Here is a 23635-nt window from a genome sequence, read left to right on the forward strand (position 1 = left end):
ATGATCAGTTTCACAGTTTATAAAAGAATGAACCTTATGGGTTTTATTTTAAACTATGCTGAAATTAAGATTTATAGTACATTTGCACATATTACATCTGCTTCCAGAACAAGGGAAGGAACATTTTTGTGATAGCCAAGTTTTTTGTGATTTCCTAACATTATAGTAACCCGGAGATAAAATCATCCCTCCAGAAGACACATTTCACACCATCTTTTAGCACCTCTAGTAGAATAGGATCAGAATTAAGAATGGGTAAATATTTATGAATAAAGGAGCATATTTCTTTATGATTATTACTGTATTTTGTAGAAAAATAAATCAGATTTTAGTCGGTTTTCTTATTTGATGTGAGTATATCTTTCTGTGTGAGGTGTTGGGTAATAGACTCACCGGCCACTTTATTAGGTACACCTGCCCAACTGCTCGTTAACACTTAATTTCTAATCAGCCAATAACATGGCGGCAACTCAGTGCATTTAGGCATGTAGACATGGTCAAGACAATCTCCTGCAGTTCAAACCGAGCATCAATATGGGGAAGAAAGGTGATTTGAGTGCCTTTGAACGTGGCATGGTTGTTGGTGCCAGAAGGGCTGGTCTGAGTATTTCAGAAACTGCTGATCTACTGGGATTTTCACGCACAACCATCTCTAGGGTTTACAGAGAATGGTCCGAAAAAGAAAAAACATCCAGTGAGCAGCGGTTCTGTGGGCGGAAATGCCTTGTTGATGCCAGAGGTCAGAGGAGAATGGGCAGACTGGTTTGAGCTGATAGAAAGGCAACAGTGACTCAAATCGCCACCCGTTACAACCAAGGTAGGCAGAAGAGCATCTCTGAATGCACAGTACGTCAAACTTTGAGGCAGATGGGCTATAGCAGCAGAAGACCACACCGGGTGCCACTCCTTTCAGCTAAGAACAGGAAACTGAGGCTACAATTTGCACAAGCTCATCGAAATTGGACAGTAGAAGATTGGAAAAACGTTGCCTGGTCTGATGAGTCTCGATTTCTGCTGCCACATTCGGATGGTAGGGTCAGAATTTGGCGTCAACAACATGAAAGCATGGATCCATCCTGCCTTGTATCAACGGTTCAGGCTGGTGGTGGTGGTGTCATGGTGTGGGGAATATTTTCTTGGCACCTCTGGGCCCCTTGGTACCAATTGAGCATCGTTGCAACGCCACAGCCTACCTGAGTATTGTTGCTGACCATGTCAATCCCTTTATGACCACAAGGTACCCAACATCTGATAGCTACTTTCAGCAGGATAATGCGCCATGTCATAAAGCTGGAATCATCTCAGACTGGTTTCTTGAACATGACAATGAGTTCACTGTACTCAAATGGCCTCCACAGTCACCAGATCTCAATCCAATAGAGCATCTTTGGGATGTGGTGGAACGGGAGATTCGCATCATGGATGTGCAGCCGACAAATCTGCGGCAACTGTGTGATGCCATCGTGTCAATATGGACCAAAATCTCTGAGGAATGCTTCCAGCACCTTGTTGAAGTTTTTAAGTTACATGAATTGTTGTTTTTATATATATATATATATATATGAAATGCATCAATCAAATTGTTCGGTTCCTGCCAAATAATGAGGACATCATCTATAAATCTGCCGTACCATAATATGTGTGACATAAATGGGTTGGCAGAGTTATAGATAATGTCCAGCGGTGGTCTCTGTGGCTCCCACGGTTTGCTGTGCGCGTCCCCGTCTCCTAGAGCGCACGCATGCCGGCTTTCAAAGATTTAAAGGCCAGCGCAACAATAATTGGCGCTGACCTGCCACCTTCCCACATAAATTCCTGTGACCCTTGCCAGATCTTTGTGCCTCACAGCCTTAGAAAAAAAAGCTCCCTAGTGATTATCCTGCATTCCTGTGTCTCCTGCGTTCCTGTGTGTTCCTGTGTATCCTGCGTTCCTGCTCCCGTGTGTTCCTGCTCCCGTGTGTTCCTGCTCCTGAGTTCCTGTGTCCTGTTTCTAGTGTGCCTGTGTTCCTGTTCCCATCTGCCTGGACCTCCCCTTGCTGACCCTGGATTGGACTTGACATTGCATCTCTGCCGCCTGACCTTGTGCCTGGACCTGACCATGGGACTGTCCTCCGCTAAGGTACCTCGACCCTAGCTGCCACAGTGGCCTAGTTGCACCTGTGGAATGCATATCCCAGTGGATTTACATCTCCAGAATCCTGACATTTGAGACTGTGGTCGAAGTGCAAAGTATATATATTGCTATTGTACATTTTAAGCTTGAAGTGGGTTTGGTTACAAAGTCTCTGCCTATATTTGAATGCATAATTTGAATTGATTTTCTTATGGAGCATGAACAAACTATAATGTGAACTGTTTCTCTGTGTAATAGTCGGAAACTGTGGTTGAAACAGTGCAAAGTATATATACTGGCTATTGTATATTCTAAGCTTGAACTGGGTTTGATTTAAAAGTCTGGGCCTATAATTGAAAGTATTTTCTGGACTGACTTTTGTATATGACAGCCGTGGTTGTGGTCTAGTCTGGTAAAGTTTAAGAGTAACAGGCTGTAAGGGTTGGAGTCGACTGTAGAAGGAGAGCATGTCAAAATGGCCCCTAAAAATGCGGTTGGGAAATCTACAGGCCTAGACAATATGTAGAAATCTCTGCCCAAATTCAAACAGGGAAGGATAGAGAAGAAGCAGGTGGGGATGTAGCACAGAACGGCTCTAGGTTTACAGTATTACAAAATGAAGAAACTTTGCAAGGGATTAGTTCCGCTCTTAACTGAAATCTTGGAGGCAGTAAAGGAGACTGAGGTTTTCATGGAGTCTTTAAATCCACAAATAGGAGGAGTGAGATCAATTACAGAAGAGCTGAATAAACTCAGGGAGAAAAGCGAGGAGACAGAGACTATTTTGACAGAGGTAGTGTCAGATGTGAAGGAAATTAAACAAGATATTTTGGAATTGAAAAGTGATAACAAACTTCTGAAAGACAAGCTGAATGATCTAGAAAATAGATCTAGAAGGAACAATCTTAGGATTGTAGGATATCCAGAAAGGGGGAAAGAGAGAGAACTTGGCAGTGAAATACTGAAATGGTTGACAGAAACGTTTGAAGCAGAGGGGCTCTCTGCCTTTTTTGGTATGGAGAGGGCCTATCGGGTACCGTTTAAGAAACCATTACAAGGATCTAGACCTAGAGCCATTCTGATAAGGCTGTTCAACTCCCAAGATAGGGATTGTATCCTGGGTCTTAGCAAACGGAGTGAACCAACTCTCATTAATGGCCAAAAAGTTTTTATATTCCCCGATTTTTCTAAGGAAACACAAAAGGCGAGATGTGTTTTTTGGGAATGAAAAAACGACTAATGGAAGCTAAGATACATTACTCGTTGCTTTTTCCCTCTAGACCCCGGGTGATATTTCAATTTTGACAAGTCAGAAGAGCCTCTGAATAGTTGGAGAAGCAGGGGATCTGAAAGTACAGTACGCTAAATATGATAGGATAGGGCACTTTTCGCCTGGGAGGGGGAGGTGGAGGAGGGAAGGATGGATGAAGAATACTGTAGGTCATGGAGAGGAGGGAAAGGGAGGGGGGAGGGAAGTACCGATGGAGAGTTTTTTTTTTTTAATAAAATGATGTACCCTAGTACGAAGATATAAACATGGAATGTTAGGGACTTGAGTGACAGCCTAAAAAGGTGTGTCAGGCTCAGGAGTTGTGGATCCTCTGGACCACTGCAGACGATGACAAGCCAATACCTGGGACCGGAGTCTAAGTGGTACCCGATTTTCACCAGAGCCCGCCGCAAAGAGGGTGGAACTAGCTGCGGCGTGGTACCACCAGCTTGTTTCACAGGCGTGACATGTCTGCAGTGGCGGACAAGGTCAAGGTACAGAAACGGCAGACAATCTTGTGGTCAGGTCCAGGCACAAGTTCAGGGCAGGCAGCAGATATGGAACATCAGACTCCAATCTGGGGTCAGCAATGGGAGGTCCAAGCAGATGGGTACGGGAACATGGGCACACAGGACAGAGCAGCACACAGTAGACACAGGAACGCAGGAGACACTGGAATCCAGGAGACACTGGAACGCAGGAGACACTGGCACGCAGGAGACACTGGCATGCAGGAGACACTGCAACGCAGGAGAATCACCATGGAGCTTTCTCTGAGGCTGTAATGCACAAAGATCCGGCAAAGCAGGAAGGAAGGACTGGACTGGGCTTATAAAGGGGAAGTGTTCAATCTGCGCACCCTTTAAATCTCCTGAAGCCCCCGCATGCGCGGAGCTGGGCCGGAGGTGAGTGGGTCCGAGACCCGCGATATGGGTCGCGGGACCACCCGTGACAGTACCCCCCCCCCTTTGGCCTCCCCCTCCTCTTAGGCTGGAGAAATTTCTGTAGAAGATCATGGACCAAGATGTTGTCTTTGGGCTCCCAAGATCTCTCCTCCGGGCCATACCCATGCCAGTCAACCAAGAAGAACCGCTTACCCTTCACCATTTTCATATTGTGAATCTCCTTCACCTCATAGATGTCCGAGGAGTCAGCCACAGGTGCAGGTGGAGATACCTGCTGGGAGAAGCGGTTCAAGACAACAGGCTTGAGTAGGGAGACATGGAAGGAGTTTGGGATGCGCATGGTGGAAGGAAAGTGCAGCTTGTAGGACACCAGATGTATGCGAGATAAGACCTCGAAAGGATACAAGAATAGTGGACCAAGCTTGTACCCAGGAAACTTCAGCCGGTTGTACCTAGCAGATAACCAGACCTTGTTACCAGGAGAGAAGACAGGAGGAGGCCTGCGTTTCTTGTCAGCCTGGAGCTTGGTATGGGTGGAAGCTTGTAACAACGAAAGGCGAGTCTGCTCCCAAATGGAATTTCAGGTCACGTACCACCTCCTCAACAGCAGGGATATCCGAGGACACAGACAGAGGAAGAGGAGGGCGTGGATGCTGTCCATAGACGATGAAGTAGGGAGTAGAGCCAGTTTCTGAGTCCAGGGAATTGTATGAGAAATCCGCCCACGGCAATAACCCAGACGAGTCGTCTTGTCGGGCCGAGACAAAATGACGAAGGTAGCAGCCCGGAATTTGGTTAACTCTCTCTACCTGTCCATTAGACTGCAGATGGTACACAGAAGAGAAGTCCAATTTCACCTGGAGCTGATTACACAGAGATCGCCAGAAGCAGGAGACAAACTGGACCCCTCGGTCCGAAACGATGTGCAATGGAAGTCCATGCAGCTGAAAGATGTGGGTGAAGAACAGGCTGGCAAGGTGAGAAGCAGACGTCAGACCTGGCAGCGGGACAAAATGGGACATTTTCGAGAACCCAGATGACGGTATTTCCAGAGGAAGATGGAAGGTCCGTGACAAAGTCCATGGCCAGGTGATGGCTTATTACAAACGGAAATGGAGGAACCTACAAATTCCTGCACGTCTTTGACCAGCTCTGGTCACCAATAGTAACGGGAAATAAGGGATACAGAGCGCTGCATCCAAGGATGTCCAGCTACATGAGAGCAATGTCCCCAAGTCAAAATTCTCTTCCGAAGGGCAGGTCGGACATACTTCTTGCCTGGTGGGAGCTGCCGGAGGTCCACTGGAGCAGCCAGAACCAAGTGTTCAGGGGGAACAAGATGTCTAGGAGCAGGGTCCTCCCCAACAACATTCGAGGCACGAGAGAGAGTGTCGGCCTTGACATTCTTCTCTGCAGGATGGAAATGTATCAGGAAATCGAATCAGGATAAGAAGAGAGACCAACGAGCCTGATGAGGATTAAAATGCTAAGCACTCTGGAGATATAGGAGATTCTTGTGGTCAGTATAGATATGGCCTGGATAATGAAGATAGCGTCATTCCTAACTTTCTGGCCAGGAGTTCCCGATTATCAATGGAATAATTCCTCTCGGCAGCTGAGAAGGTCTTGGAGAAGAAACCACAGGTGAGGTGACGACCTTTGGGCCCCTTCTGGGTGAGGACGGCCCCAGCACCAACGGATGAGGCTTCAACCTCAAACTGGAAAGGCTTCTCCATATCAGGTCTTGAGAGAACTGTCACAGAGGCAAACTTCACGCTGGAACATTCTTCAAAGGCTTGTCGACCACGGAAGTGAGCATAACAGACACAGGATGAGGAGCTTCCAAGCAACAAGACTGACAGTCAGGACCCCAACTGAGAATCTCCCCCATCTTCCAATTAAGGACTGGTGCATGGAGCCGCAACCACGGAAGACCTAGCAGGAGGGATAAGGTAGAGCGTGGCAAAACCAGGAAGGACAAACTCTCCTTATGCAGAGCACCGACTTGCATGGTTATGGGCTCAGTGCGGTAACGTACCGGGTTAGAGAGAACTTGTCTGCTAACCGAAGAAATAACCAGAGGCTTGTCGAGTAGCACCACTGGAAGGTGATACCGGGAAACCAGTGCGGCATCCATGAAATTCCCAGCGGAGTCCAAGAAGGCAGAGACCTTCTTGAAGGCGGATCAACTGTTTAGTTAAAAGTAACATGCCAGCATTGAACGGGTGTTGTCCACGGGGAATGCCTTCAAGCTTGCAGGACTTCCAAAATTTTCATCGGTTTTCTCCACCGCAGATCTCTGTGCCAATCCAATTAGTGAGAGGTCTGTCTTTTCTTTTATCTTATCCCTTTTTATTTTACTGTTTGCTGTGTATGTCTGTTATTTTACCCTTTTTGTAATTATTAAGCATTGTGCCTATTTTTCATATTAACCCCTAGGCGCACCAGGACGTTATAGTACGTCCCCGGGGCTAGATACTTAGCGCACGTTCTATAACGTCCTGCTTCTGGCACCGGCTCACGAACGGAGCCGGTACCAGAAGCAGCGTCTGTCAGCTGTCTAGTACAGCTGACAGCCTGCGCTAACACCCACGATCGGAGCCGGCTCCGATCGCGGGTGTTAACCCCTTACACGCCGCCGTCAAGCATGACCGCGGCGTGTAAGGGTGTTTGCGCTGTGGATCGGATCCCCCGTGCCGCTTACCGGGGGATCCGATCCTCTTCTGGGCAGCTCCGAGGACTGGCATGTGCCCCAGAGCTGCCCGGTCTCCATGGCAGTCAGACCCCTTCCGGGTCTGACTGCAAACTGTCTGAGCATGCGCGATATTGCTCAGACAATTTACACTGCTCTACAATAAAATAGTATTGTAGAGCAGTGTATTGAACTTGAACCAGTGATCAGAGCATCACTGGTTCAAGTTCAAGTATGTATAATTAAAAAAAAGTCAAAACACTAAAGTTAATACATTAGAATAAATAAAAAAAAAATTCATTAAAATATAAGCCTCTAAAATGTCACTTTCCTATAAAAACACTTAATAAAATATAAAAAACACAAAAACACAAAAAACCCCTGCATATTTGGTATTGCCGCGTCCGTAACAATCTGTATAATAAAACAGAATCGTTACTGGACCCGCACGGTCGACGCCATAGAAAAAAAACGCAAAAACGTTCTGAAAAAAGATCATTTTTAATTAATACCCTATAAAAAAAATGCTCTAAAAGTAATTTAAAAAATGTTATGCACTCCAAAATAAGCCCACTAAAAAGATCAACTCTTCTCGCAAAAAATAAGCCCCTAACCAGATTTGTCAGCCGAAAAATAAAAAAGTTATGCATATGAAAAGATGGTGATGCTAAAATGAACAAGATTTTCTCCAAATTGGTTTTTATTCAGTACAATTGAATAAAATACACAAAACCCCCACATATTTGGTATCCCTGCGTCCGTAACAATCTGCAAAATAAAACAGAATCATTATTAGATCCGCAAAGTGAACCCCGTAAAAAAAAAACAAGAAAAAGCTCCAGAAAAAAGATAATTTTCAATTAATGCCCTATAAAAATGCTCTAAAAAGTGATTTAAAAAATGTTATGCACTCTAAAATAAGACCACTAAAAAGAACAATCCTTCTCGCAAAAAATAAACCATTAAACAGATTTGTGAGGCGAAAAATAAAAAAGTTATGCATATGAAAGACGGTGATGCTAAAATTAACAACATTTTTGCCAAATTATTTTTTATTCAGTAAAAATGGGAAAAAATAAAAAATCTATATAAATGAGGTCTTTTTGTAATTGTGGCGACCCATAGAATAAAAATAATATACTATTTTTATGGTATGGTAAACGGCCAAAAAAAACCCCATAAAAATCTTCCTGAAAAGTGATGATTTTCATTTCCTCCACCAACAAAGATTTAATAAAATCTCACCAATTAGCCTATAGATTCCCCCAAATTACGTACCAGAAAAGTCCATCTCATGTGGCAAAAGAAATAAGCCCCTATAGGTCCACATTAAAAAAAAGAAAACAATTATAGCCTGTACAATGTGACATAGCAAATCTGATGTGGATGGCGCCTCCTTCCCTTCTATGCCCGGCCGTGCGCCCATACAGCAGGCTACCACCACATATAGAGTATCCGTGTACTCGGGAGAGATTGGGTAACAAACTTTGTGGAGCCTTTATTCATTTAATCCATTGTAAATGTTTAATTTTCCACCCAAAATGGGTGTATTGTGAAAAAATATTACAATTTGCAGACTGCACCTCCATTTTGTTTTAACCCCTATAAAACACGTAAAGAGTTAACAAACTTCTTAAAAGTGGTTTTTCATACGTTGAGGTGTGTAGTTTCCGAGTCTCACTATTATTTAGGCCTCTCAGTGTCAATTAGAAGTTGAGCAGGTCCATCTAAATACAGGTTTTGGTGATTTTACAAAAAATGTGAAAAATGATACCTAAATTCTGAGCCTCATAACATTCTAGTAAAATATGTGGAATCTTAAAAAACCATGCCAACATAAAGCAGACATTTGGGAAATGTAAGTTATGAATTTATTTGGGAGCTATGACTATCTGCATCAAAAGTAGAGAATTTAGAACGTTGAAAATAAAGAATTTTTCCAAATTTTTTCCAAATTTTGTTTTTTTTCATAACTAAACGCAAAAGATTTCATCCAAATTTTTAAACTAATTTGAAGTACAATGTGTCACGAGAAAACAATCTCAAAATCCCCTGGATATCTCATAGCGTTCCAAAGCTATAACCACTTATAGTGACACAGGTCAGATTTGAAGAATGGGGCCGCGTCCTTAAGGCCAAAAGAGGCTGAGTCCCGTAGGGGTTAAATAGTCCTTTAATAAGTTTTTCCTTGTGTCTATACGTTCCCATACATCTGGAGAGGGGAATTACCGCTAAGCCGAATGTGAATGTCTGTGTGCTAACAGTAGTTATAGGCAGTGTGTGTCTGTAAGCGAGCAGTATCTATAGGCAGTGTGTGTCTGTGCTAGTAGTAGCTATAGGCAGTGTGTGAATGTAAGCGAGCAGTAGCTATAGGCAGTGTGTGTCTCTGCTAGTAGTAGCTATAGGCAGTGTGTTTCTGTGCTAGTAGTAGCTATAGGCAGTGTGTGTCTGTAAGCGTGCAGTAGCTATAGGCAGTGTGTGTCTGTAAGCGAGCAGTAGCTATAGGCAGTGTGTGTCTCTGGTAGTAGTAGCTATAGGCAAAGTGTGTGTGTGCTAGTAGCTATAGGCAGTGTGTGTCTATAAGCGAGCAGTAGCTATAGGCAGTGTGTGTCTGTAAGCGAGCAGTAGCTATAGACAGTGCGTGTCCAGGTGAACTGTACTGCATCTAGAAGAGTGTGTATCTGGTGTGGGCGTCTCGCAACCTGTAATTACGAGTGGTGACAGCTGTGATAAGTTGTATGGAATGGGTGACTGTAAGCGAGCAGTAGCTATAGGCAATGTGTGTCTGTGCTAGTAGTAGCTATAGGCAGTGTGTGTCTGTGCTAGTAGTAGCTATAGGCAGTGTGTGTCTGTAAGAGAGCAGTAGCTATAGGCAGTGTGTGTCTGTAAGCGGGCAGTAGCTACAGGCAGTGTGTGTCTGTGCTAGTAGTAGCTATAGGCAGTGTGTGTCTATAAGCGAGCAGTAGCTATAGGCAGTGTGTGTCTGTAAGCAAGCAATACCTATGGGCAGTGTGTGTCTGTAAGCGAGCAGTAGCTAAAGACAGTGCGTGTCCAGGTGAACTGTACTGCATCTAGAAGAGTGTGTATCTGGGTGTATGTGTGCAGTCCTGGTGTGGGCGTCTCGAAACCCGTAATTACGAGTGGTGGCAGCTGTGATAAGTTGTGTGGAATGTGTTCTGTCCTCTGCAGAAATCCAGCTGCTTAGGTTTCCGTCTGCAGTGTAAGGCTGGTAACAGCGCCATCTACTGGTGGTTTAGTGCATTTCCTAGCTTGTAGTTTTTCAATGCACTATGGGAAATCCTCTAAGCATTATGGGAAATGTCCTGAGGCATTGTGGGTATTCCTTTTACTGTAGTCTGTAATAACAGCAGCCATTTTTCCACATGTCTGTCAGTGTGAGGAGCCACTTCATATAACTTGTTTGTACCTCACAATCATTACAAACAGCCTGTTCCAGCATAGTTGGTGAGCACATTATCCATGTATATGCTGACATGTCTATAGCTTTAGTATGAGTGATGTATTACCTCATGTTGTTGTGAATGACAGATTTTGTGTTCCATGTACCATATCATTTGATGTATTCTGAATACCACTGTTATTCATCCTATAGTTTCACGTTTTCCTGTCTGCTATCAATAAAGAGAAGATTTACAGTTTTCTACAGTCTTTTCTTAAGAGGACAGAGAGGTTTAGCTACATGTCAGATTACACACCGTGCTAACGTGTAAGAGAACAGTATAGAATGGGTGACTGTATCGGGGTGCAGAGTGGCTCTGTGCAGTAGCGTTCCATAGGTACGTAAGTGGTAGGGGAGTACATAGTGTGGTTGTGCGCCCCCTGGGCTGTGCGTGTGTAGTGTCTGGGATTCAGATGCGTTTGGTTTCCCTGACATGAGAATTGAGCTGAGTGGGTATGCTGTGTGCTAGGGGAGTAGGAATTCGGGTAAGGACGCCATTTTGTGTGAGTGGGCGGAGCTTAGGGCTAATTTGCGTGGTCCCCTGGTGTAAGCAAACCCCGTGTGTGGACTCCGGTGAGTCGGGTTCGTGACAGTAACCATGGGGGAAGTGGAAATTAAGACTACCAATCTTAGATTAAATCCACACTGGCTATCAATCTTAGGGGACCGGACAGATGTTAAAAATTTGGAAGCCGAATTTTGGATGGAAAATATAAGAAAGACAGGCTCATTAGAAGTCTGGGACATGCTCAAGGTCTATTTGAGGGGAATATTTAAGAAGGAGACCGGGGAATCAAGACGTAAATTCAGTCATCAGGAGAGACAACTTCGTAAACAGTACAAAGAAGCAGAAGGGAAATTGGTGAAACGATTGGACAATGATAATAATAAGTTATTAGAGAAAGCGAAAAATGAATATGAGGAATTCCTTACAATAACAGCTCAAAATAAAATGGTTTTCCGAGGGCAAATATGTTTTTCAGAAGGGGGAAAAGCGGGAAAAATCTTAGCCCCCCCCCCCCCCCGGCATTATTTACTTCCTTTGCTGAGGCATGTAAATAAGGGTGGATGCCAAACTGCTTGTTGACATAAGGAATATTCAGGAGTGATGTACCAGGCAATAATAGAATATGGTCACATTTCAGGGAGTTTCATGTTGAGTTAATTAACTCAACATAACTAAATATATTTTCCATTGCCATTAGAAAATATTGCCAATTTCCATTGTCCCTCTGTAAAGTCAAATATTCGGTTCCTAAGAGATTCAGCTGCTGGCAGTGAATTATAGAGGCTAGTGCAGTCAGTGTGCTGAGCTAATATTACAGGATGCAGCCACACTCCATGGGGACAGGGAGGTCAGGTAATTTGTGCAGCTGTGCCCAATCGTTTTCTCTCACAGGCAGCAGCTAAAGCTTTATAATTACCAATGAACGGAGGGAAAGAGATGGGTGGGATAACAGGGAAGCCTCTGTCTGGTTCAACTTCCTCAAGAGTGCAGGAGCTTATTTTCACAATAAAGAAAAGGTGATTTTACAATAATGGGTTGTATGGATCAACAAAATAAAGGTTGGGATGGAATTCCTGTGAGCTGCTCAAATAGGTAGTAATGTCAGAATTAGTAAAAAAAAAAAAAAACATCTGACAGGTTTCCTTTAACCCTTTAACGACCTGGCCCTTTTTTGTTTTTTCATTTCCATTTTTCACTCTCCGTCTTCAAAAATCTATAACTTTTTTATCTTTACACATAAAGACCTCTGTGACAGCTTGTTTTTTTGCGTAACAAATTGCACTTTATAGTGATGGTATTGAATATTCAAAAAAAATCCAAATGCAGTGAAAATGATGAAAAAGCGGATTTGCGCCATTTTCATGTGGGCTTCACATTGTGCATTGTACTTTGGAAGAAATAAACTTTGATGACCTTTTGGAAAAAATTATAAGTAAAATAATGGCTAACCCTATTATTTGTGCTCAATGAAAATAGGAAATGCTGAAAATAAACAGCCAATAAATGATAAATGCAGCACAATTATGGGCCTACACTACATAGAGACTCAAACATATGCTTTCCTTAAAAGGGTTTTCCCACGAACACAAGTTAGGCCCTATCCACAGGTAATCACTATGGATATCGGCAATCAGCGTCAGCTCCATAGAGATTAATGGAGCAGAATGCTCCATTAAACTGACAGAGCGACGAGGGGTCTGACAGAGGTATATGGGACCCCTTATGTTTGTGGGAAAACCCCTATAAAGGCAAAGGACACCTTTTGTAAAAAAGGGTCATGGCTTTGTGTATCACGTTCAATAGCAAGCTTGAGAATGCACAGTGGAAGCCTAAATAGAAAATGTTAAACTTTGATTTGCACACAAATCACTTTAAAAGAACTGAGAGGCTGATATCCCTATCCCTATGCACAGAAAATGTTAGCTCCAAAGGTTGAATACCCCTAAAATTAATTATGTTATTAAACACAGAAAATATCAGCTCCAAAGATTTCAGTACCCCTAAAATTCAATATAAACTGTCTAATAATCTTCATTCTAATTCTTAATCTTACATTTGAACATAATCCTGCAGGCAATCATTATAAAAACCTCTGTAACTAATTATATAGACATCTATAACATCAATCAAACAAGCATAAATAGAATCCTGATTGAGAATCATACTAAAGGCTCCATGTAATAATTTATGAAGTACAAAAACAATTCTTGCAATAAACACTTTATATACATTTTCACGGTCTTCTAAAAGTCTAAAGGTTTCTGTTAAACATTTTGACCTCACCTCTGTTGGAGATATGTTGAAAACCTCAGCAATTTTTGCGTAAAGTTCTTTGACATTAGTAAAGCCCTCAATGTTTCCAGTTGGGCTGCCATGAGCCAGCTGAGTATGAAAAACCAGCTTTGATCTAACTCTTGGTGGATGAAGAGGAATTGCATTGCCCTTAATTAAATCAGATTGCACATTTTGTCTTGTTTCCTTTGAATTGGTGGTTGCTTCTTTTGGGCCACTACATTCTTTCAGTTCACTGTCCATTCTGTTCTCCATGAATTCAGTTTTCAGTTGCTCTCTTTCAGTTTTTTTCTTTTTCTGTCTGAACTGAGAAGTATCTCCTCTTTTCCAAGAAGGTATGCTATGAATGGAATGACATAGTGAGCACTGGACAGATAAATAATTGATGCTTAGCTGCTCAGACTACACACCTTGTAAAACAATGCCTTATAGAGTATAAAGAGCAGTAATTCAATACCATAGCTCAGGTTGCTCTTCACAGTTATGTCAGACCTAAACTCAATGGATAAAAGAAGACTGAGGTATAGCTGGTAAAATGCATGGAAAAATTTCTCCATGACTATATAATCAATTAGAAAGAATTATCCTCTAATTTTAGATATTATATTATCCATATAATATTCTAGTTTATTAAGTAAAATATATTGTAGCCTATGTTTTTAATAAGAGGGCCACAATTGATGTGGAAGAAGAGGGTCCCTTATACTTCAGTTAAAAATACAACAACAGAACAGGAGATATACACTTATGATATTCTTTTTTCCTATAATCCAAGCAGCAGCACACAACACAATGGGGCTTATTTACTAAGGGTGCAATTACATGCACCAGAAAGAAGAAGGTGAACTCCGGTGGACCTGAGCGGGGTAGCGACACATGCAGGATATCAGTCGCATGATCTTAGTGAATTGTGGCACAGTGCATTCCGGTGGGACAATGCACTTTAGTGGAACTCCTCCGGACGGGTAAGTAAATGTGCCCCAATGGGTTAACACCCCAGATACAGGTAGGACAAGAGATGTCAAGAATTAAGTGATTAGCAGGTAGTTGTCACGGCCGTGACAACTACCTGTTAATCTACCTGCTTTCTATGTGGCGCAGCAGCCCCCTGGCCCGGTCGGACAATGCACTTTCGTGGAACTCCTCCGGAAGGGTAAGTAAGTGTGCCCCAATGGGTTAACACTCCAGATACAGGTAGGACAAGAGATGTCAAGAATTAAGTGATTAGCAGGTAGTTGTCACGGCCGTGACAACTACCTATTAATCTACCTGCTTTCTATGTTGGGCAGCAGCCCCCTGGCTTGCCAAGGCTGGCGAGGCAGCTCCTCATTTTGCTCTGTACCTCTACAATAATAAAGGAAGCATTTTCACATCATTCCGGTGAGTGGCGCATTTCACTCTTTTGTTTTGGCACCTCTCCAAGCTCCTGCTTCCCAACTAGGCCGCGTCCTCGCTCATTAGGTCGCGCACATTCCCACTCTATAGGACGCATGAGTGCCGGCTCTCCTAGCCTTAAAGGGCCAGCATCCTCCTGATTGGCGCTGGCTAATCCGGCCACGGATCATCTCCTAGGACCTTCCAGGCTTTCTAGGCCTAGCTTCCTAAAGCTGCTCCTAAGGAAGAGAAAGCCATTAGTGTTCCCAGATGCTTTCCTGTCTCCTGCGTTTCCAGACTCTCTCCTGTCTCCAGCGTTCCCTGATGCTCTCCTGTCTCCAGCATTCCCAGACGCCTGCTGTTAGTTTCAGCTCATCCTTCCAAGCCGCACTCCTGCTGTCATCCCTAGCTCGGACTGTGTCCTACACCTCCTGTTCTCCCTGGCTGCCACCGCGAATCACACCCGTGGAACGATCTGGTGGCACCCCGCTGAAAGACTAGCAAGACTATCCCGCTTTGCGGCGGACTCTGGTGAAGACCTGGTGCCACCAGGTGGACTAAAATCTTCATCTCTCCTCTTCAGAGGGTCCACTGGTCCACAGAGTCCTCCTCCCAGGAGACAGTGATCATATAAGCATACTTAGACTCTTTTCTAATGTGTTAATATCAAGACAAAATCCTTATTATAAAAAAGGGAAAAATAATATTGTGCTGTTGCTTGGAGCTGCCTAAGTATAATTCTCCTTTCCCTGGTCATCCTTCGTATTTGTGCTAGTTTGTGCAGAAAGAAATTTTGTTTGTGCCTCTATCATTTTAAGTTCTTAATAAAAGTTTTCAGAGGTCATCAGAGGTAGAACAGCACCCCCCACTTTGCCCAAATCAAACAAAACTGGTCCCAATCAATTGTGCTACGTTTTTGCTGGTTTGTGCAGAAAGAAATTTTGTTTGTGCCTCTATCATTTTAAGTTCTTAATAAAAGTTTTCAGAGGTCATCAGAAGTAGACCAGCACCCCCCACTTTGCCCAAATCAAACAAAACTGGTCCCAATCAATTGTGCTACGTTTTTGCTGGTTTGTGCAGAAAGAAATTTTGTTTGTGCCTCTATCATTTTAAGTTCTTAATAAAAGTTTTCAGAGGTCATCAGAGGTAGACCAGCACCCCCCCCCCTCCACTTTGCCCAAATCAAACAAAACTGGTCCCAATCAATTGTGCTACGTTTTTGCTGGTTTGTGCTGCTCAGATTTTTGTTTTTTTGCTGCTTTTGTAAAGGACAAAAGGTCCAAAGGTCATCAGAGTTCATTACTTCCAAAGTACAATGGGGCTTATTTACTAAGGGTCCGCGGATCGCACCTTCGTCAGATTTTTTAAATTTTCGGTATTTGTTTGGCTGTGACAGGTATTTAACTGGGGATTGTGTCACACGCAATTTGATTGTGTCGCAACTGCACTGGCTTTCATGCGACAAATCGGGGAGCGTGCCGTTGGATGATGCTACTAATTCAGACTGAGCACGGCATTTAGGATTCAATTTGTGTCGCAAGATAATCCACTTGCATGTACCAGGAAGAAGAAGGTGAACTCTGTCAGACCTGAGCGGGGAAGCGACACATGCAGGATATCGGACGTACAAGCTTAGTGAATTGCGGCAGATGTGCATTCCAGTCGGACAATGCACTTTCGGGGATTGCGCAAGATGGGTAAGTAAATGTGCCCTATTGTGTTCGCTAGCTCTCCCTGGTGATCAAACCAGGGAAGTGTCCCTAGGTTTGTTTTTTTTTTACCAGTTCCTCCTAAACACCTTAGCTTAAAAACCTAAACATACCTTAACCCCTACGGGACTCAGCATCTTTTGGCCTAAAGGACGCGGCCCCATTTTTCAAATCTGGCCTGTGTCACTATAAGTGGTTATAGCGTGGGAACGCTATGAGATATCCAGGGGATTTTGAGATTGTTTTCTCGTGGCACATTGTACTTCAAATTAGTTTAAAAATTTGGATGAAATCTTTTGCGTTTAGTTATGAAAAAAAACAAAATTTGGCAAAAATTTTGAAAAATTCTTTATTTTCAACGTTCTAAGTTCTCTACTTTTGATGCAGATAGTCAAAGCACCCAAATAAATTCATAACTTACATTTCCCAAATGTCTGCTTTATGTTGCCATGGTTTTTTAAGATTCCACATATTTTACTAGAATGTTATGAGGCTCACAATTTGGGTGCCATTTTTCACATTTTTTGTAAAATCGCCAAAACCCGTATCTAGATGGACCTGCTCAACTTCTAATTGACACTGAGAGGCCTAAATAATAGCGAGACTCATAAATTACCCCATTGTGGAAACTACACCCCTCAACGTATGAAAAACCACTTTTAAGAAGTTTGTTAACCCTTTACGTGTTTTATAGGGGTTAAAACAAAATGGAGGTGCAGTCTGCAAATTGTAATATTTTTTCACAATACACTCATTTTGGGTGGAAAATTAAACATTTACAATGGATTAAATGAAAAAAGGCTCCACAAAGTTTGATACCCAATTCCTCCCGAGCACACCGATACCCTATATGTGGTGGTAACCTGCTGTATGGGCACACGGACGGGCATAGAAGGGAAGGAGGAGCCATCCAGATCAGATTTGCTATGTCACATTGTACAGGCTATAATTGTTTTCTTTTTTTTTATTGAGGACCTATGGGGGCTTATTTCTTTTGCCACATGAGATGCACTTTTCTGGTACGTAATTTGGGGGAATCTATAGGCTATTTGGTGAGATTTTATTAACTCTTTGTTGGTGGAGGAAATGAAAATCATCAATTTTTAGGAAAATTTTTATGTGTTTTTTTTTGGCCATTAACCATACCATAAAAATAGTATATTATTTTTATTGTATGGGTCGCCACGATTACGAAAATACTTAATTTATATATATTTTTTCCCATTTTTACTGAATAAAAAGTAATTTGGCAAAATTGTTGTTAATTTTAGCATCACCGTCTTTCATATGCATAACTTTTTTATTTTTCACCTCACAAATCTGTTTAAGGGCTTATTTTTTGCGAGAATGATAGCTCTTTTTTGTGGTCTTATTTTAGATTGCATAACTTTTTAAAATCAGGTTGAAGTTGAGGTTGTTTTTTACGGGGTTCACTTTGCGGCTCTAATAATGATTCTGTTTTATTATGCAGATTGTTACGGACGCGGGGATACCAAATATGTGGGGGTTTTGTGTATTTTATTCAATTGTACTGAATAAAAACTCATTTAGAGAAAATCTTATTCATTTTAGCATCACCATCTTTTCATATGAATAACTTTTTTATTTTTAGAGTGCATAAAATTTTTTAAATCACTTTTTAGAGCATTTTTTATAAGGTATTAATTAAAAATTATCTTTTTCCGGAACGTATTTTGCGTTTTTTTCCTCCGGCGTTTACCGTGCGGGTCCAGTAACAATTCTGTTTTATTATGCAGATTGTTACGGACGCGGCAATACCAAATATGCGGGGATTTTTTGTGTTTTTATGTGTTTTATACTTTATTAAGTTTTCTTATGGGAAAGTGACATTTTAGGGGCTTATATTTTTATGTATTTCTTTTTTATTTATTATAATGTGTAATGTTAAAGGACACCTGTCATCAGGTCTGTGTCACTTGTCCTGTCACCTCTACCTGTTGGAGCAGCTCACAAGGATCCCATCCCAGCCTTTATCTAGCTATTTCATACATTATTCATTGTAAAATCATCTATTCTTTATCATGTAAATGAGGCTGGTCACATGGTCAGAGGCAGTGATGTCACCCCTGTTCCCCCTCCCCTCTCCTCCCCCTGCTCATGTCTGTGTGTAATGTATAGTAAAGCATGGCTAGTGTGTGTGCTGCATCTGCTGACAGGTGAGCGACACAGACATCAGCTACACATGAATCTGACATGTTCTGCTATACACATGGCTGCAGCCTGGAGCTGCTGTATCTCTCCTATATACACACACAGGCTGCAGGGGGTGTGGCCACCAGCACCAGGAAGCACATAATTATACAGCCTCACATCATTATACAGGCTGTCAGTCATGCACTGGGGGTGTGGCTGTGCCTCCCACTCATGAATAGAGTGGACAGCTTGAATATGCTAATGCTTCATTGGACATTTCACAGGTCATTTGCATACAGCTTTAGGACCTCATTGCTCAGGTTTACAGGCATGTAGAGGGACAATGAAGGGATAGAGGCAATGCTCTCTAATGGCAGTTTATGAAAATATATTTAGTTTAGGGGGGTTATTTTGCATGACGGGTTCTCTTTAAGTGTTTTTGCATATTTTTACTTACACATACTTGAACTTAAACCAGTGATGCTCTGATCGCTGGTTTAAGTTCAATACACTGCTCTACAATACTATTTTATTGTAGAGCAGTGTAAACTGTCTGAGCATGCATGGTGCGCCTAGGGGTTAAAAACCATAGCGGAACAGATGAAAATATTAAATGCACATACCAGCACAAACGTGGTACAAACGTTTGACATCAGTTTTGTTTGATTTGGTTAATGTGGGGGGAGAGGGTGCCTGAAATTTTGACCTTTACAAATTAGCTTTATAACTTCAGAACAAAAGGAGCACAAACAAAAATTTGAGCAGCACAAACTTAGCACAAATTATTGGCACTAGTTCTGTTTTATTAGGACAAAGTGGGGGGGGGGGGGGTTGGTTGACCTCTGATGACCTGTGAAACTTTTATTTATATCTTAAATACGATAGCGGCACAAACAAAAATTTCTAGCACAAACGTTTGACCAAGGTGGGGGGCCAACTTCACTGTGTGCTGCAGCAAAGGATGACCAGGAAAAGGTTGTCCCTCACAGAAAAAACAAACAAACACAGGGTTGCAGGTATAAGCAGGTTGTCACGGGCACCCATGCCCCTATCCGCTGGTCCAGCCCCACTCCCGTGGATTTACACTCCCGCTCCCATCCAGAGCACTTACAAGCACCAGGGCGCAAGCGCAGGTGATTGGCACTGCCCACTTCCGGGGCTGCATTTAATCCGACGGCTCCCTTTATTCCCTGAAGAGAAAGCCCTCCTGTGTATCCTGCGTTCCTGTGTATCCTGCGTTCCTGTGTATCCTGCATTCCTGTGTATCCTGCGTTCCTGACCTGTGTGTTCCTGCGTTCCTGTCCAGTCTGTTCCTGTGTTCCTGATCCGTGTGCCAGCTCCAGTGTTTCCTGACGCGAGTCCTATTGTGCACTCCTGTGCTGTTCTCCTTCTGTCTCCATGGGTACAGACTGTCTCCTGCATTACTACCTCGGCTGCCACTGTGAGCTAGTCGCACCTGTGGAACGACCTGGTGGTGTGGTACCCTGCCGCAGCAAGAGCATCCCGCTTTGCGGCAGGCTCTGGTGAAAACCAGGTGCCACTTAGATACCGGTCCCAGGTGTCGGCTAGTACCATCTCCATTTAGTAGCATCACATTCTGGTGGTTCCCCTCAAGTCACCCCTAGTTATTTCTTCAGTAAGTGGACAGCTTCTTTCCAATCCGGTCTGGTACCAAGAAAGACTGGTCTTCTCTGTCTTGCCTCGCTCCTCATCAGCTCTTCTTCTGGGACTTTGCAGATGTTTTTTCTAAGAAACAAGCGGAGACTTTGCCACCGCATCGTCCCTATGATTGCCCTGTGGATCTCCTTCCGGGTGCCACTCTTCCCAGACCCCTATATAGCTCTGCTATATAGCCTGGTGACTCACAGCATCCCCTGCCGGATCTACAGGTCATTCTACTGAAGAGAAAACCTCCCCAAGTGTTTCCAGACGCCTCCGAGTTTCCGGAGCGTTTCCAGACACCTCCGTGTTCCTGTGGTGTTCCCGTGGTGTTCCCATGGTGTTCCTGTGGTGCTCCCGTGTTCCTGTGGTGCTCCCGTTTTCCTGTGGTGTTCCCGTTTTCCTGTGGTGTTCCCGTGTTCCTGTGGTGTTCCCGTGTTCCTGTGGTGTTCCCGTGTTCCTGTGGCAGTCCTGTAATCCTGTGGCGGTTCTGTAATCCTGTGGCGGTCCGGTAATCCTGTGGCGGTCCGGTAATCCTGTGGCGGTCTGGTTATCCTGTGGTCTTTCGAGGTCCTGCCAGCTGTCCTTCCGAGGTTCTACCAGCCATTCTTCTGAGGTCCTGCCAGCCATCCTTCCCGTGGTCCTGCATTCCCGTGGTCCTGCCTTCCTGTGGTCCTTCCATTGGTCCCGCCTTCCCGTGATCCCTATGTCTCTACCTTGGCTGCCACTGCGGACCTAGTCGCACCCGTGGAGCAACCTGGTGGCTCCTCGCCGCAGCAAGACCATCCCGCTTTGCATCGGGCTCTGGCGAAGACCAGGAGTCCACTTAGACTCTGCTCCCGGGTTGCGGCTGGCATCGTTATCCCCCGCGGTGGTCCAGGGAGTCCACAGACTTTAGTCCCAAGGGATTATTCCCATAGACTGTGACAGTAAGATCCGGCCATGGACTCCGCCAAGGTCATGAACTCTACAAAAGCCATGGACAGTCCCAAGGATCCGTACTTGCTACTGGGTGACCTTCCCAGCACTATCGCCCAGCAGTCTTGGACAAACTCACTGCCACTCTCTGATCCCAGAGCTGTTCCCGTGACTCTACAGCTTCCCAGAGCTGTTCCAGCGGCGCCTCAGCATCCACAGCTTCTCAGAGCTGCTCCAGCCCCGCCTCAGCCTCCGCAGATTCCTAGAGCTGCTCCAGCGATTCTGCAGCTTCCCAGAGCTGCTACAGCGACTCCGCAGCTTCCCAGAGCTGCTCCCGCGACTATGCTGCTTCCCAGAGCTGTTCCCGCGACTCTGCAGCTTCCCAGAGCTGCTCCCGTGACTATGCTGCTTCCCATAGCTGTTCCCGTGACTCTGCAGCTTCCCAGAGCTGCTCCCGTGACTCTGCAGCTTCCCAGAGCTGCTCCCGTGACTCTGCAGCTTCCCAGAGCTGCTCCCGTGACTCTGCAGCTTCCCAGAGCTGCTCCCGTGACTCTGCAGCTTCCCAGAGCTGCTCCCGTGACTCTGCAGCTTCCTAGAGCTTCTCCCGTGACTCCGCAGCTTCCCAGAGCTGCTCCGTGGCGCCCCAGCCTCCACAGCTTGCCAGTGCTGCTCCATTGGCGCTCCAGCCTCCACAGCTTGCTAGAGCTGCTCTGGCTTTTCCAGAAGCCACTCCAGTGACTCCTCAGCTTTCCACGGCTGCTCCGGTGACTCCGCAGTTTCCCACGGCTGCTCGGGCCTCCCCTGAGGCCGCTCCAGAGTCTCCACTGGCCTCCCCTGAGGCCGCTCCGGTGACGCAAGAGTCGCTCCAGCCTGCGGCTTCCCAAGAGACGCTCTGGCCACCAACATTCCAAGTGCCACTCCAGCCATAAGACGTTCTCAAGATAACCTTGGCTTGGTCCATGCCAGCTCCAAGCACCACAAGGTTGGTCCTGTCTTTACTGTTCCTGCTCTCCTCCTCGGGTGTTCCATCACCGAGAAAAATTGGATGAGGCATGTCTCGGATCGTGGGTGCTCCCATGCGCTGCCCGGCCTCGGTCTGGACCAATGGCATGGGTGCCCCCGTGATCCAAGTTGCAGGTCGCGGGTGCAACCGTGCTCTGCTGTCTGTTCCCATTGTCCCCGCTCCCCAGGTCCAGTACTTACCTCTCTGGGCTCCAGCCTGTAGTCTTCGGCCAGGCCGCATGCCTTCATCTTCATGTCATTCTACTGAAGAGAAAGCTTCCTAAGTTTCCTGAGCGTTTCCAGGCGCCTCCGTGTTCCCGTGTTCCTGTGGTGTTCCCATGTTCCTGTGGTGCTCTCGTGTTCCTGTGGTGCTTCCGGGTCCTGCCAGCCATCCTTCCGAGGTCCTGCCAGCCGTCCTTCTGAGGTCCTGCCTTCCCGCGGTCCTGCCTTTCCGTGGTTCTGCTTTCCTGTGATCCCTGTGTCTCTACCTTGGCTGCCACTGCGGGTCTAGTCACACCCGTGGAGCGACCTGGTGGCTCCCCGCCGCAGCAAGACCATCCCGCTTTGCGGCGGGCTCTGGCGAAGACCAGGAATCCACTTAGACTCTGCTCCCGGGTTGCGGCTGGCATCGTAATCTCCTGCGGTGGTCCAGGGAGTCCACAGGCTTTAGTGCCAAGGGACTATTCCTATAGACTTTGACAGTTTCTTACATAGCCCGCTGATGGAGATAAGTTTGTGATTATCTCTGGTGCTGAATAAGCTAGGCAGTTGTTCAGCTCAGTTTAAAGAGAGAAAAATTCAATACACGTAGATACATTGTAATTTTGCTTCCATCTCACTTTGCTAAAGAGACAAACTCAAGGGTATGCATGCACTTCTATAAGGGACAAATGGACATTGCTTTTATTGCATAGCATGCTAATAGAGATAAGTTTGTGATGATCTCTGGTGCTGAATGAGCTAGGCAGTTGTTCAGTTCAACTTAAGTTGAGACCATCTGACTACGTGTAGACACACTTTAATTTTTCTTCCATCTCACTTCTTGCATAGCGTGATTATGCAGCTAAGTTTGTGATTACCTATGGTGCTGAATGAGCTAGGCAGTTATTCAGCTCAGTATTAATAGAGACCATCTGACTACATGTAGATATACTGTAATTTTGCTTCCATCTCACTTTGCTAAAGGGACAAACTCAAGGGTATGCATGCTCTACCATAAGAGAAAGACATACAACGCTTTTCTTGCATAGCACGCTAATGGAGCTAAGTTCGTGATTATCTCTGGTGCTGAATGAGCTAGGCAGTTTTTCAGTTCAAGTTAAGTATAGACCATCTGACTTCATGTAAATACATTGTAATACATTGTAAGTTTGTTACTATCTCTGGTGCTGAATGAGCTAGGCAGTTGTTCAGTTCAAGTTAAGAAGTGACCTCCTGACTCATGTAGATACACTGTAATTTTACTTATATCCCAGTTTGCTAAAGACACATACTCAAGGGTATGCACGAAATACTATAAGAGTCATTCGGACAATGCGTTCCATACATAATGCGCTAATGGAGCTAAGTTCATGATTAT

General features: G+C 44.6%; 1 long non-coding RNA gene across 1 annotated transcript in view; it reads left to right on the forward strand.

The window, feature by feature from the left end:
- The first annotated feature begins 10373 nt into the window (after positions 1-10373).
- Positions 10374-23635, forward strand: part of LOC140066426 (uncharacterized) — a 37651-nt gene continuing 24389 nt past the window's right edge. Inside the window, exon 1 of the long non-coding RNA XR_011848275.1 lies at positions 10374-10445. This is a non-coding gene — a long non-coding RNA (uncharacterized lncRNA). The remainder of the gene's footprint in view (positions 10446-23635) is intronic.

This window comes from Engystomops pustulosus, chromosome 1 (assembly GCF_040894005.1).
Source record: "Engystomops pustulosus chromosome 1, aEngPut4.maternal, whole genome shotgun sequence".
Taxonomy (NCBI): Eukaryota; Metazoa; Chordata; class Amphibia; order Anura; family Leptodactylidae; genus Engystomops; species Engystomops pustulosus.